The sequence below is a fragment of the Teleopsis dalmanni genome, chromosome 1, assembly GCF_002237135.1.
Source record: "Teleopsis dalmanni isolate 2A chromosome 1, ASM223713v2, whole genome shotgun sequence".
Lineage (NCBI taxonomy): Eukaryota > Metazoa > Arthropoda > Insecta > Diptera > Diopsidae > Teleopsis > Teleopsis dalmanni.
In genome coordinates, this window is record NC_051846.1 from 152,292,772 (window position 1) to 152,307,340 (window position 14,569).

The window sequence follows — 14,569 nt, forward strand, 5'->3', positions numbered from 1 at the left end:
TATCTTGGTTTTAAGGTTTACAGAAGACCTACCTTATAAAGTAGACACTACGTTAAAATATAATTTCAACAAGAACGTAATTGAGTTATATTGTAATCTTAGAATCTGTAATACCTATATAGTATGCATCTCAGTTCTTTACATCTTCAAACATGGCAAGTTCCCAAACTAGAGTTCAAAATTATAACTAAAAACACTAAAGTGAAAGTTTTGATATAAATTAGTAAAGTCTGTACTAATTTGTCTGTTTAATATGTTTGTCTGTTTCTATACGATATGATAAGTGATATGTTATGGGACCTAAACGGTCAGCAATCACTGCTAAATTATTATTATAATTTTTGTTATAGTTATTTCTTTTTCACATTGCTATATTTATTATTATTGGCGGGATTGATTAATTCGCCTTAAATTTGACCAGTTGAACGTCTGAGATAATACTTTTAGTGAAGTATTTTTCCTTTTTGTAAATACACATAAATAACTTTTGTATTTTGTATTCTTCGTTTTAAAGTTGGTGTGTTAAAAACACTCTAAAAGACACGTTAGATGATATATAGGTAAAAGTTCTTACTTTGGGAGTAATCATATAAAATTATATCAAATTGGAGGAGGGTTTGTTACAAATCAATTGCTAGTTTAACTAATTTCGACTATTAAATTGAATTTCTTTTCTAAAATGACAAAAATTTGCATTAGTTATACTTAAACGTCCCCTAATATACAAATGGCTATATTCATTTACATAGTTGATGTAAGAATCCCTTTGTTCACTATGAATAAGTGATTTATAGATAACTATAGATATATAGATATATTTTTTATATTTTATGATATTGGCAAAAAAATTAAAGATGTCAGTTAATATAAAGTTTAAGGAAATGTTCAAAATTTTATAACTTGTAGCTTTTATAATGCAACCTTATAAGGGGATAAAATTCGGGTAATAATATGTTAGTATTAATTTTTTTGTATATTCAACTTCCTTTTTTGTAAATGAAACTTTTATAATTGCTATATTTAAAAAAAAAGTTATTTTTTCAATATAATTATACCGTTTCCCTTTTATATAAAATATTTCAAAAATATTTTAAAAATTTGTGCAAAACTAAATAAAAATATGAGTATCTTTGTTAAATGCTAACATGTGTATTTTCAAGTGCAACTTGTTTCCTGGAATGCACTTGACTGATATCAAATTAAACGTATTGGACAGGGAAGCGGAGCTCAATTTTTCCTACGCACAAATATCTTACAGTTTATATCTGGAATGCTGTAAAAGCAGCTCTTTTCGATACGTAACAGCAAGTCTCTAACAACTATGACAATTTTTATAATTTTTGTATTTTCAATTAAATTTACCTTTTTTAACTTCAAAAAGTCTAGCTTTAAATCAAACATGATTTTAGCGTGTTTGTTGGCACGAAAAGTTGCTGGCGACTTGCACGGAGGGAAGCGATTCAGATGTTTGTAAATATTTGTTGTTGCATTTCATTCAGTACTGGTGAAAGTGTTAAGTCTTTAACAAAAATTAAGTAAATTTTTTAAAATTTACTTTAAGTTTATATAAATGAAAGACTGCAACTAATGCTTATTAAGTCTATAAATAATTTTTATTTGCTTTTTACTTTTAGTACATCTTAATATAATTTTAAATATATTTTAGTTAAAGGAAAGTTTTAACTGAAAAGTAGGAATTTGTAACTACAAAAGACACTGACTAACGACATTTTTCATTAGCTCGTAAGAAATCCTAAATTAGTTAAATGCACTGCAATTAACTTAAACATCCGAATTGTTTATTTTATTGTTTTTTTTTTTAGTATGAAAATAAAACCGTGAAGCTAAGTTGCATTTCTTCTAAATAGTTTAGAGGTCAATAAACAATATATTGACTTTTAGTCATAACTACAAGTTTTGCAACTGACAACAACTTCAGATACTTTTTACAAATTTATCTTTGTCTGGACAACTCGATAACAGAAAATTAGTGACAGTAATATGTGCAAGGAACTCAAATAGTTTGTCTGCAAATTTAAAAGTTTTGTTGGGCTTTCATAAAAGTATACTTTTCACATTTAGAGAAATTGAAGTATGCATTCAAATGCAATTTTAAATGTGAAGTTGCAAGATGCGCAAAGAAGTAGCTGTACTCCAGCTGAATTCTATTGCAATCTATTGCAAAGGCTTGTTAAAGTAAGTGGTTCCTGATTTATTACTAAAAAGAAATCTATATTTGTGAACATAATAAAATGGTTAATGCTGCACATATTTTTTATGTTACTTTAAATATTAAAAGAGAACATAGACATGGAGAAATCAATTAAAAGTAAGTAAGAAACTACATAAATTATTAATTTTTAGATATCCATTTGACCCAGATAACGACTAAGTCTACATATGCATACTGAGCAGGCTTAACGCAACTTGCCATACAAAAAATAAATAAAAATAAAAATCGAATAGATTTTTATACGAAAAAAAATAAAATCGTAGATAATGGAGAAAGGTGCTGGCATAACCATAAAATAATTAGATTACGAATATCGATTTGAAGATAGAGAAGTAATGAACAAATGAAGTGATGAAGAAAATAAAATATGAAAAGTAATAAAATAGAACGGTTTTAACTGTGAGCATCGATTTAATATCAATTAGTTGCAGCTTAGTAACCGCTCAGGCTGCACTGTGAAGCTAAGAAAAATAAGTTCATAACAGTATTGTGTAAAAAATATTGTAAAAAATAGTAATAGCACTGTTGTGCTATATATATTTATACATGACGCCACCAATAGATATAAGTAACAGACAACTGAAAGCGTTGCAATTGAAAATTAGGAGAGATGAAATAAAAGTAAAGATATAAACTAGTTTGATACTAATTTTGATAATGGAGCAGGAAAATTGCTTCACTTGGCATAATGTCTAAAAAGGCGAATACTGAGCACATAAAAATAAAAGTGATTTTTAAAAACTTAGTTGCAACTTAAGTTTTATTTAGTAATTTGGATTGATAAATACTTAATTACATAAAAGTTCATTTGACAAATGTTACGTTGCCAGCCGGAATGAATAATGTGTATCTGTTTCATGTTTTGATTTGAATTGCTCATTTGACTCTAAATGAAGATATAAATTGGTAGTAAAAGTAAAATGGTATTATGAACATAATTTAATTGAAATAATACAAGGGCAAAAGCGAATTTATTATGTACGTAATTATTTTTAAAAATAATTTTCTTTGTAATAATAATTTTCGGCTATCATTTTGTCGTACATCCAGCCCAATTTTTTAAAAGATTAAATGCTACCTACTTTTGACCGATATATGTTGGTTTACATTGAGTTCAGTTGAAAGTAAAGCTACACATTATAATGATTAAGCGTTTCTCCAGCGGCCACGTTCACACAAGTTCATGTGCACTCAATTAGCGGGATTTTGACTGGAACACTATATTGTGGTTTTAAGAGTTATTGGTTGCGTGTGTCCAAAATGTGGCTTTCAAAACTTCGAACAAAAAGATGAAGTGCACATACTACATACTATATATGTATATATGTATGTTATGTTCAAGTGTAGACTGATGAAGGTTATGGGAATTGTTAAGACTTAATGAGTTGTTTACTCTTAGCTTAATTGTCAATTTGTTGCTACGCATGTAAAACAAAATTTAATGTTCCAATTTGTGGTGGATTATTTAACAATTTGTTTTAAAATTTTATTACAATACAGACCCTAAATGCGGTTTATAATTAAAAAAATTTTAAACTATATTGTATTTGGTAATAAATACTAAAAAAAACTTGTTTCATACCATTTTTTGGATATGTTTTATTAATTTGAAACAATCATATTTTCTTCAAATTATTAAATATAAACAATTTTCATCAAGGTATAATAAGTACTAAAATACATGTATTTATGTGTGTATTATCGAGTTATTTTTGAAATATTTAATTTTTAAAGCGTATTACAACATAATAATTTCAAGTGATGCATATAAAAAAAAATTTATTAAGTTTAATACAAAATTATATTTGAGAATGAATTTTGGCATTTGTGTGTCGCAGTTGGCTCAAGTAAAATACAATCTGGTTATAACTCTGCAAATGTTGAAAATGAAAATTATAGTTTCTTTATAGAATATAATCTAAAGGCACCTGGGCTTCTTCAAAAAAGTGTACCCTCTCCCCTCATAAAATGTACCCAAAGTAATAACATATTTGGTGAAAATAAAACACTAATTATTAATAGGAAAGTAAAAAACATTTTATTCAAAGTATTGGCCATTGCTTTCTACACATTTTGACCACCTTTCTGGCAATTTGTGGATATCACGCCAAAAAATTATTCGTCAAACCAACCACCAACCAGACACCCAATTTTCGACCTCCTCGTAGGAATCAAAGTGCTGCTCAGCCAATGCGTGTCCCATCGATGAAAACAAATGGTAGTCGGAAGGAGCCAAGTCTGGTGAATACGGCGGGTGGGGTAGCACCTCCCAGCCAAGTGTTTTGATTGCATCCTGAACCCGTTTTGCTTTGTGTGCAGGTGCATTGTCATGGAGCAGAATTACCTTGCCGTGTCTTCTGGCCCATTCTGGTCGTTTCTCGATCAATGCATGGTTCAAATTTATCATTTGTTGTTCATAGCGACCAGCATTGACGGTTTCACCAGGTTTTAGGAGCTCGTGGTACACCACACCTTTCTGGTCCCACCAAACACACAGCATTGTCTTCTTGCCGAATCGATCTGGTTTTGCAGTCGATGTTGATGGTTGTCCCGGATTAATCCATGATTTTTTCCGTTTAGGATTCTTGAAATAAATACATTTTTCATCGCAAAACCGATTTTCTTTCGTGTCTTTGAAGCAAAATTTCACAAGTGTTTTTTCGGATTTCCATCTGTCTTTCATTCAATTCATGTGGCACCCATTTTCCACACTTTTGGATCTTTCCCATAGCTTTTGAACGGTCAGAAATTGTTTGTTGTGCAACATTTAACATTTCTGCCATTTCCTTTTGACCGAAACTGTCATCCCCATCCAATATCGTTTGCAATTCGGCGTCTTCAAACTTTTTTGGCGGTCTTCCACGTTCTTCATTTCTCACATCAAAATCATTATTTCTGAACCATTGAAACCATCTTTTGCATGTTGCTTCTGATAGAGCATGATCACCATATGCCTCGACAAGCATTCGATGCGACTCTGCACCACTTTTCTTCAAATGAAAACAAAAAATTAATGCTTTCCGCAAATCATTACTTTCTGGTACAAAATTCGACATTTTTAACACTATGAAAAAATATGATGTTGACAATGACTTGATGTATACTAAATATATTTCACACATGTCATAGCAAACAAACAAAAACAAATAAAGGCTCGTTCACAACAAATGTTCCCTGTCGGAACATTTGTATCTTTACGCTCACTTCATACCGGTACACCTGGTATTTCAGAATAAAAAGAGAACCCAGATATTACCACAAGAAATATTGTTGCCTAATTGAAACTTAAATTTTTGCTATAACACCCATAAGAACGCACTCATTTCAATAATTATATATGTACAATATAATTAAAAATATATAAAAGTATATATAAAAGTATAAAAGTATATAAAGTAAATAATATTCTTTTATTAAATGTTATAGTAAAATAAATTAATTCCAATTAATAAACTAACTAATCACGATTCCATTAGTAGTAGTTTTAGACAGTTGGTTTTGCATGATAATGTAAATAAATTTTTTTCATTTACTTGGATTTATCAAAAGTATGCGAGCTGTTTTATTTCTACTAATTACCTACAATTATTTCTTACTAGAATTGTAGATCGAATGTTTTCCCTGTTTATTGGTCTCTCCTGAACCCCTGAGCTCTTACGGCAAGCTGCGGTTATAAATTAACTTTTTTAGGAACTAACAGATGTGTAAACTGACAAATAGACTAATATGGCTGTTTCGATGCATTAAAAATATCTAAACCCTTATTTACAATAATGTAAATTATTAAATATTATTAAATATATTAAAATATATTTATAGTTTGTATATTAATATATATATTTATATATTAAAATATATATTAATAATATTTTTCATTAATAACAATTATAATTTAATAATTTAACAATTAAAATGTTATATTATGTACCTAAATCATAAATTATACTTAATTAGTTACGATGTACTTGTTATATATTTTATATTAAATGCTATAGTTCAATAATGTTTGATTTCTAACCACAGTTCAATTTGTCGTTACATTATTTTTTTCAGATTGCTGATAAAAAGTCATATTAAAGTTGAATGTATATCTATTACTGAAAATATGTTGCTTCTTAATAAAAACTAATATAACTTGGATTATATAAGTTGCTTATTTCAAAACCAACTTAGCTTGGAACCTGTGCGAGACTCCAATGGCCTGCATGGAGTTTGTCGCAGATGTGCCCTTAAACCTTATCTAATCTAAAGGTTCAAAGATAACAGCGAGAAATATTAGAACGAAATCATCAACAGAATATCAATCCATACTAAGAATTTTGTTTAAAACCGTTGTTCATCTGGTTTTATTTCACTGTAACAATGTGTAAATGTTGAAAATTTTCGGTGAATACTTGTCATAAAAAAATATTATTCTTCTAAATTTTAACAGATATGTCAAACAATTCTTATTAGTAAGAAATTTTATACAGCAACGACATACTATTGTATATACATTTCAAAGTAACTACCCATCTCCTCTTTTTACAAAATATTTAACCTCGTCAAAAATAACATTAAGAACCTTGATGCCAAATACGAAACGACTTACAACTAGCTCATCACATTATATGCATGCACTATTCAGTACAAAAATTCTTCTGTAAACCGGAACTACTTTGGACCTGTGTGATTATCTTCCTTAACAAGCTTTGTAAATATATCACTGCGATTATTTTCTAGCGGGAAAATGAATATATCAAGGCAGTGGGTGGAAACGAATATTATAATTGAATGAAGAGCGATTTGAGGTAATCTAAACAAGTATGTATTTTTTTATTTAACAAAGTAACTAAGCACTAATATTTATCTACATTGAATCTTTTGTCAAATATTTAGAACATTTGGTATTACACCAAATCCTTAATAAAAGTTAAAATACTATATAATTTAAAAAGTTATCAATATTTAAGCTTCGTTATATATCTTTTTATTTTACGTAGATCACTCCACAAATTGTAGATTTGTTTTGTATTCTTTAATTTTGTAGATTTTTCACTCAATCTTACAGGATAAACAAGTTGTCTGATTTGTTTGATTTTCTGCAAAATTTTCCGTTACTTGACCAACAATATATAATCACTAGCAACGGTAAGAACTAGTTAGAGTTTGCAAGAAAACTTAAAATGAAGAAGAAGTTATACTAGTATGCCATACTTGGTGATTTTAGTAAGTATTTGCGGCGTCAAGACTAACAACCTTAACAATTAAGCAAATATAAAGTCTAACAGAACTGAAACGGTTTACTTTCAAATGGAAAATGTTATTACTTTTAATTAAAGCTGATATAAAATAGGATTAATTTCAATCAATTAAACACTGCACATTTTATTTTTGTAATTTGAATTAAACGACGTGAAAGTTTAATGTAGTGGATACTTTTTAATGCTTAAAAAATTACACTTGAGTATAAGAGAAGAGTATTGTGATCATTTGAAAACACATCTAAGGCCAAATGTTGTAGAGTTCACCTACACCAGTCATGAAAGTTTATCAAAATGTCTTAAAGATACTACTGAACGCTGACGAAATCGGTCAGGAATGTATGTTTGTCAAAATAAATCAAATAAGTCAATCTTTTTTTAATTCAACAAGAACTTTTAGTTCCAATAAGAAAAAATTTTATGAAATGTGTTTTACTTGGTATAGATAATTTCATTAAATTTTTTTTATTTACTTTACACTATCAGTTAATTATTAAAATGTTTTAAAATGACAATAAACTAATAAAAATTGAAGGTGATACTTTCATAATTGTATTATCAAAATGTGGAGTCACTTCACAACAATACTTTTATTTATTTTATTATTAATTTGTTGAATTATTAATAAAAATATACTACAAAGTATAAAACCTATTGTTATGTATGAAAAATATTCTTTACTTCTTCTTGACAAGAAATCAATAAACAATAATAAATAACATGAAATTAAAAGGAGTTTTGGTGATTGTTTTTAAAATGTTTTAAATTTTTTTAATTAAATGAATAAAAATGAATTATTTATTTTGTGTCAAAATTTCAACATTTCCAGAAACTTGCTATCTGCCTATGTACGATTTTTTTATTTTTCATACAACTTCAATTCGGTTTTATTTGTAAAAAGTTGATTAAAGTTCAAAGCCATGCGTGCAGAAAAACCTGCAGCTACTGGAACCAGTTGTTATGGGATGCAAACTTGTGGATAGCCTTGATGACTGATAGTTACTTACTTTGAAAAACATTATTCAATTAAACAATGTAAAATAAATAACATAGTCTACCGTTATTTAAAGTAGGATTCAATTTATTTGATAAAAAAGTTGACATTTCCTTAAGTGGCCACAAGTCTCAAGCAAAATGTTAATTAAGTCTTTTGTAAGTCGCTTATTTAATTACCAGACACAATCTTATCTAGAGGCGTTTTGGTAGTTGAATTATTGCAATTTGTTCAAAATGTTTGTTAAAAAGATACGTGGAATATGATTTTTTATATTAGAATTGCTTCAATTTAGAAAAATTTGATCATTTTTGATCATAAATTTACACTTACTTAGCAGTACTGTAATAAGATTTCTGTTTTTTATTACATTTAAGAATTTATTATTTTCTAGAGAATCTAGAGAAAACTGTCATTACCAAATGGGCCGTAAACTATTGAAAGTGTTGTTTAATGATATTAATTTTTGAAACTTATTGCTACCTGTCCTTGAAGATTTTTTACTAAGAACATTTTGCCGGTTTTTGTAAAATACATTAAATATTTGTGCGGCTAATGTTTATGGGTTGATAAACATTGGAATATTAATTTACGTGTATTTATATATATGTACAAATATATATGCAAAGCTTTATGTTTTCGGCTCATTTTGCGCACTTGGTGGCCGAGAGTGATCTCAAATGAGCGACTATGACGTGCAACTATGGAGGAGCCCCTCGAGGAAGAAATTCGACGACGGAAAGATAGGTGAATTGATCACACGTCATGCAAAAGCACAAATGACGTAGCAAATGCGGCACTAACCTGGAATCCGCAAGACAGTAGAACCCGAGGACGACCTCGCAATTCTTCGCGTAGAACCATAAACAATGAAACAAATAAATCGATAGGTGAACTGAGATAGATCACTCGAAAAAGGCAATAGTGTAAGACTTTTGTACAAACTCTTTGCGAAGTTTTCTAAGTTTACTAATATAATCAAATATTGTATATGGGTCATTCTTTTACAAACCGGACACCTTTTTGACCTCATCACCTCCGATTTGGCTTTTATAGAACTTGAGATATAGCCATTTGAAAATGTGTCTACAATGCCAATTCTCAAAACCCCATGGGTCCATATCTTCTGGGAAAAAAATTACAAAATTTTTTCCCGAGATACGGGTCTTCTTATTTTATGAAAGGAGCTCACAAAAAAAATTTCAGCCAAATCGGAGGTGATGAGGTCATTTTTTGCCAAAATCCGTCCGGTTTGTAAAAGAATGACCCATATATGCCATAATAATAATAAATAATGTAGCAAAAATTGAATTATCTCTTAGGAGATAAATATATTAAATATATTTCAAAAAATGATAATTTCTTGTTAAAGTGGTAAATAGATCTATTTATTCATGTTATTTATTTGATATTTTAGTAAAAATTCATTTTCAAAATGCAAACTAATGTTAGGTAAGAATATATCGGCAATCCTAAGGATCCAATTAGGTCCAACTGCACCATGGTGTTACCATATTAAACTGTAATAGTTTAAGATAATCTACAACCCCTATTTAATTCTAAGATGCTCTCTAGGAAGGGTCTTGTAGCTAATTGAAATTACACATGCAGTAGACGTTGATAAAGAAGAGAAGATAATTGTTGAATTTGGGCTAAACTATGGGCCTGTTAACTATCTGATATTGAATTAAGACAAGTCTGCCTGAAAGACACTGCAGTGGTCAGGAAGTCTATAATATTTCTATATAGTATTGTTTAGAGAAAACTTCACTACATACTCCGTTACCCAACTGTTGTATAGTTAAACATTCTTCTCATTTTTCTAATAGACAGGCGCCTCTAAATGGAAAGTCGAACTGTTTGTTCAATTTTAGAAAGGATGATATTTAATTAATAGATTAGAAAGTGAACCCGAAAATTTCGAGTCCCAGAAACATATCTGGTGAGTACAATTCTGACTCATATGCTTTAACATTGCACACATTTTAAAAGCTGATATTTAATATTTTTCCATATATATTACGCAAATTTCTTTTTTTTTCAACTACTACAAAATAAATCTCTTGGTCAGGGCTATAAGAGAACCAGATAAGATCGTGGGCCAAAACAAATCACTGAATAGGTTGGAGCGCCGCAAAAATACATACGTTCATAATTTTGTCGGAAAAAAAATACGACGATAATATTAAATTTAGTTTTATTAATTCTCTATTAATTTATTTTTTATAATTCTATCAATATTAACTTTATTAATATTAGTTGTTGCCATACAAAAAATATTTTATTTTTAATGTAATGACTTTCGGCACTGGATACGAGTTTTTTGAACCAGTTGTACGAAGAAATTATATACTAAAGTCCTTGTCAACTAAGTAAATTAACGCGAAGTGTACTAAATTAATTAAAATGTTTTGATTAATTTGTTTTGGATATCATAAGAATAAAGTAATGTTTTGTTTCTAGAAAAACAGATACAAAAAATTGCCTAATTGTAGTAGATTAGAAACATGTCGCGGGCCACATGATGTCCGTGGGCGTGCTTTAGAGAGCTCTGCTCTAGGTAATTGTAATAGGGGGTAGGTAAATCAACCATAAATACTATTCACTTAGGCAATTATGTATTTAAAATAAATGCAACATTTTTATACGTTTTTATAAAAAAGCTCATTATATAAAAACTATTTGATATACGCCTATTAAAATAAATTTCTATTTAATTGTTTTTCATTGAATTTATTAATTAATGTTTCATACATTTTTTTATATACATTTAATTTTTAATGCTTCTCACTTAAGTTTATGGAAGGATAAAATCAAAATCTATATAAAAAAAAAATTTTATTTGGTCAAAATATAAAATCAATTTTTAACTTTCCCATTTTTTTATTACGCAAATGCACCGTAAAATATTTACAACTTTTATTTTTTTATGTGCAATTTGGGAACAATAAATTTTTATGAATTTCAGTTATTAGATAGAAAAGCCAAGGTTTGTGAAAATAAAATTTGAGAGAAAATGTTGCTAATTTAAAACTGAGTTATTGTAAATATAAATTTATTTTTATACTTGAACATTTGCATAAATTTACGAAGAAATCATATGTATAGTTTCTACTGGTTAGTTCAGAAACATATGGGTAAATAAATGAACAAATTAATTTCGTTCTGCTGATGCAAAATATATATAGTATAATACAATAACGTCTTCAGGATTGTTACCGGAAATAGGAACATATGGTGTGGAAATTAAATTAAAATTTCAATAAAATTTGTTTTTAAAATTTTTCTCAATTTTAACATTTCATTTGCTTTATTTAAATAAATTTATTTAAAACCATTTTTGATGACAACCATTTTTGTTTTATGTTTCGCAAATATATTTCCACATATGTTATAAAAAAGCAATCGATTTAGGGGGATGATCCTACGCAATGGGCTACGTCTGTAATGGTTTCGAGTGTGTCTTTCCTGCATTATACAGTAAATACCTTTACAAACTTAATATAGCGAGATATAGTAATAATATAGTGAGAAAACACAAAATTGTAACTGTTGTTGGATAATAAGGGAAAAAGAAGAAAAAATGTTAACAAAATTTTGTATAGAGAACTCTTATGGTATAAATAGTATTTTTATTACAAGTACAGACAATGTATGACATAAATATAATGTGTTCTCCAAATCCCCCATATTCGCAGCTCTCTATATTTTCTCCACTGTTCACTAGTGATTTTTCCTATATGTATATGCTAATAGATTGCGCCCTATTGGGAAACCTACGATAGTTTTGCAATCCTTCCGTAACACATTAATAGATATCGTATATATTTTGCTTAATTCGATCTACAAATGAGTTTTTTCACTTGACTTTTTACAGTAGTTCAATCTGTTATACCAAATCAATCTTCTATATGCGTTACCATATCTTCGTCAATTTCGTAAGAAGTTTGTGTATACCGTTTTCTTATACAAGTGCCAGTACAACACAACTTTGAGAACTTTGGGCACTCTAATTAACTATTTAATTTTTTTTTCAATGCGTTTAAGACCCTTTACCAAATAGAACTGCAACTGCCTATTCGTTTCTTTGATGCTGTTTTTCAAGTTATTTTTGGGTCAATTTATAATACGAGGATATTGCCTATATCGCTGCTTTGTTATTTACAAAGTGATTATTTAACAAGAAGGGATCTACAGCCAGATTAAAAAATATATATAAGACCATAGTTGCTTTCTGTTTCAGTTTAGTCCCTCGACTTTCCCCAGCTTTGTAAAATACTACAGTGATCGGCCAATTTTTTTGGCTTTCTAAAACCCAGCTCAACACAGTGAATTTCAGCCATCATTTTAGATATGTTATAGCTAATATATAAAATTTCCAAAAATTCGTACTGCTTGTTTTGATTTCGGTATATTTAGTTTCGATCGAATAACTGGCCCTTCAGTTTTGTGCAATGAATTTTAAAATTCATATACGACTTCATGCCCTCAGATTCTCCTTTTGTGGTCTAGACTTTTATTTCTTATGGAATAAATTTTATTGATATAAATGACAGCATAAAACTTTCACGTGTTAATTGAATAAAACAACTCAAATTGTGGATATGAAGGCGTGAAAATGTCAATGACTGCGCAAATTGTTTTTAACTCCCGACTGCTTACTTCGATATTTCTTTGTAAAATATAAATAAAATAAAAAAAAATTGTTTTGAACAAAAAATCAAACACTTCAGTTATAAAGTCAAAAACATTGCTAAAAGGCAACAATAACAAAAAGTATTGAGTTGTGTTGAGCAACACTTAATTTTTTTCTAGTGCTTTGAATGGATTTGCTCGCAGCTTTTCCCCATTGACATAATTCGCAGAACAGTCAATCGAAAATGTTGTGAATAACTTTAACTAAATTTGAACAAACTGAGCTTGGGTTAAGATGTAGTGTGGGTGTGTTTACAAATGCTAAACTTAACATTAATAAAATCTTAAATATTTGTGTTTTTTAAAAATAAACAATTTTATTATATTGAGAAATATTTTAAATATTTTAAAATAAAAACACAACAATTCTGAAACTGCTTAATATGTTAAAGACAAAAAATTTATATATAATTATATATTAAATAAGTTTTTAATTTTTTAACAAAAACTATATGAGTCACGTAAACAATTCAAGTTTTTGTTTTTATTTATTGCTAATTTATAAAATTTAATAAAAGGTTCCAAAGTGGCGTATTTCAACGCCAATAGACCAGACCAACCGATCGCTCGTATGTCGTTTTTATTTCTCTGTCTGCACAATACACAAGTGACCTGCTTTCTCTTTTATAGATATATAGTTTTGGTTTTATTTTGCTTTTGTTACTCTCGACTGTCAATTGTTGTATTTTATTGACGATCACGTTGGTAGTATGATCGAAGATCGAGTAACGACGACTTTTTGCCGGACAAACGAATTGCCAATGAAACAATCACAGACGTTGGCAATGTTGCGCTACATTGCTTAAATGCTGTATCAAAAAGTAGCCACTCAGTAGTTCGGTTTGCCTGACAGTATTGCATCTTGTTTTTACACCATCAAGAGAGGCGCAGTGGTCTCACAAGCATCAGTGATGAATATAATGGCTCCGAATGGTGAATGGTGGCATTAGTTAAATATTCGGTTGCTATTTTATTTATTGCAATAGCATTCAAACAACTGGTTTTGTTTGATTCGCACATCTGCACGTAGATACATACGAGCTCAAATGTAACTGTTTGCCTATAATATTTCATTTGCATCTTCTTGAGATTCTATTTGATGTATTACATACATATGTACATAATAAATTATTTTTGTATAGCAAATTCTAAACGCTTTTACATATCTTATTTACAATGAACAATAAATAAACAATAAAAAACTGGTTTGTATTCTGGCTAACAGAAACATCTCACAATGTTAAAGATTTATTTATCTAAATTCTTCTTTTTATTATCTTTTGAATGTCAACTGAAGTTGCCTTTATTGATATCAAGTAAACTCGTTCAATAAATAAAAATAACATTCCGAAAAGAGGCTAACGATCTGATTATGTTGCGATTAAAATCTTTGTCAATAAATAT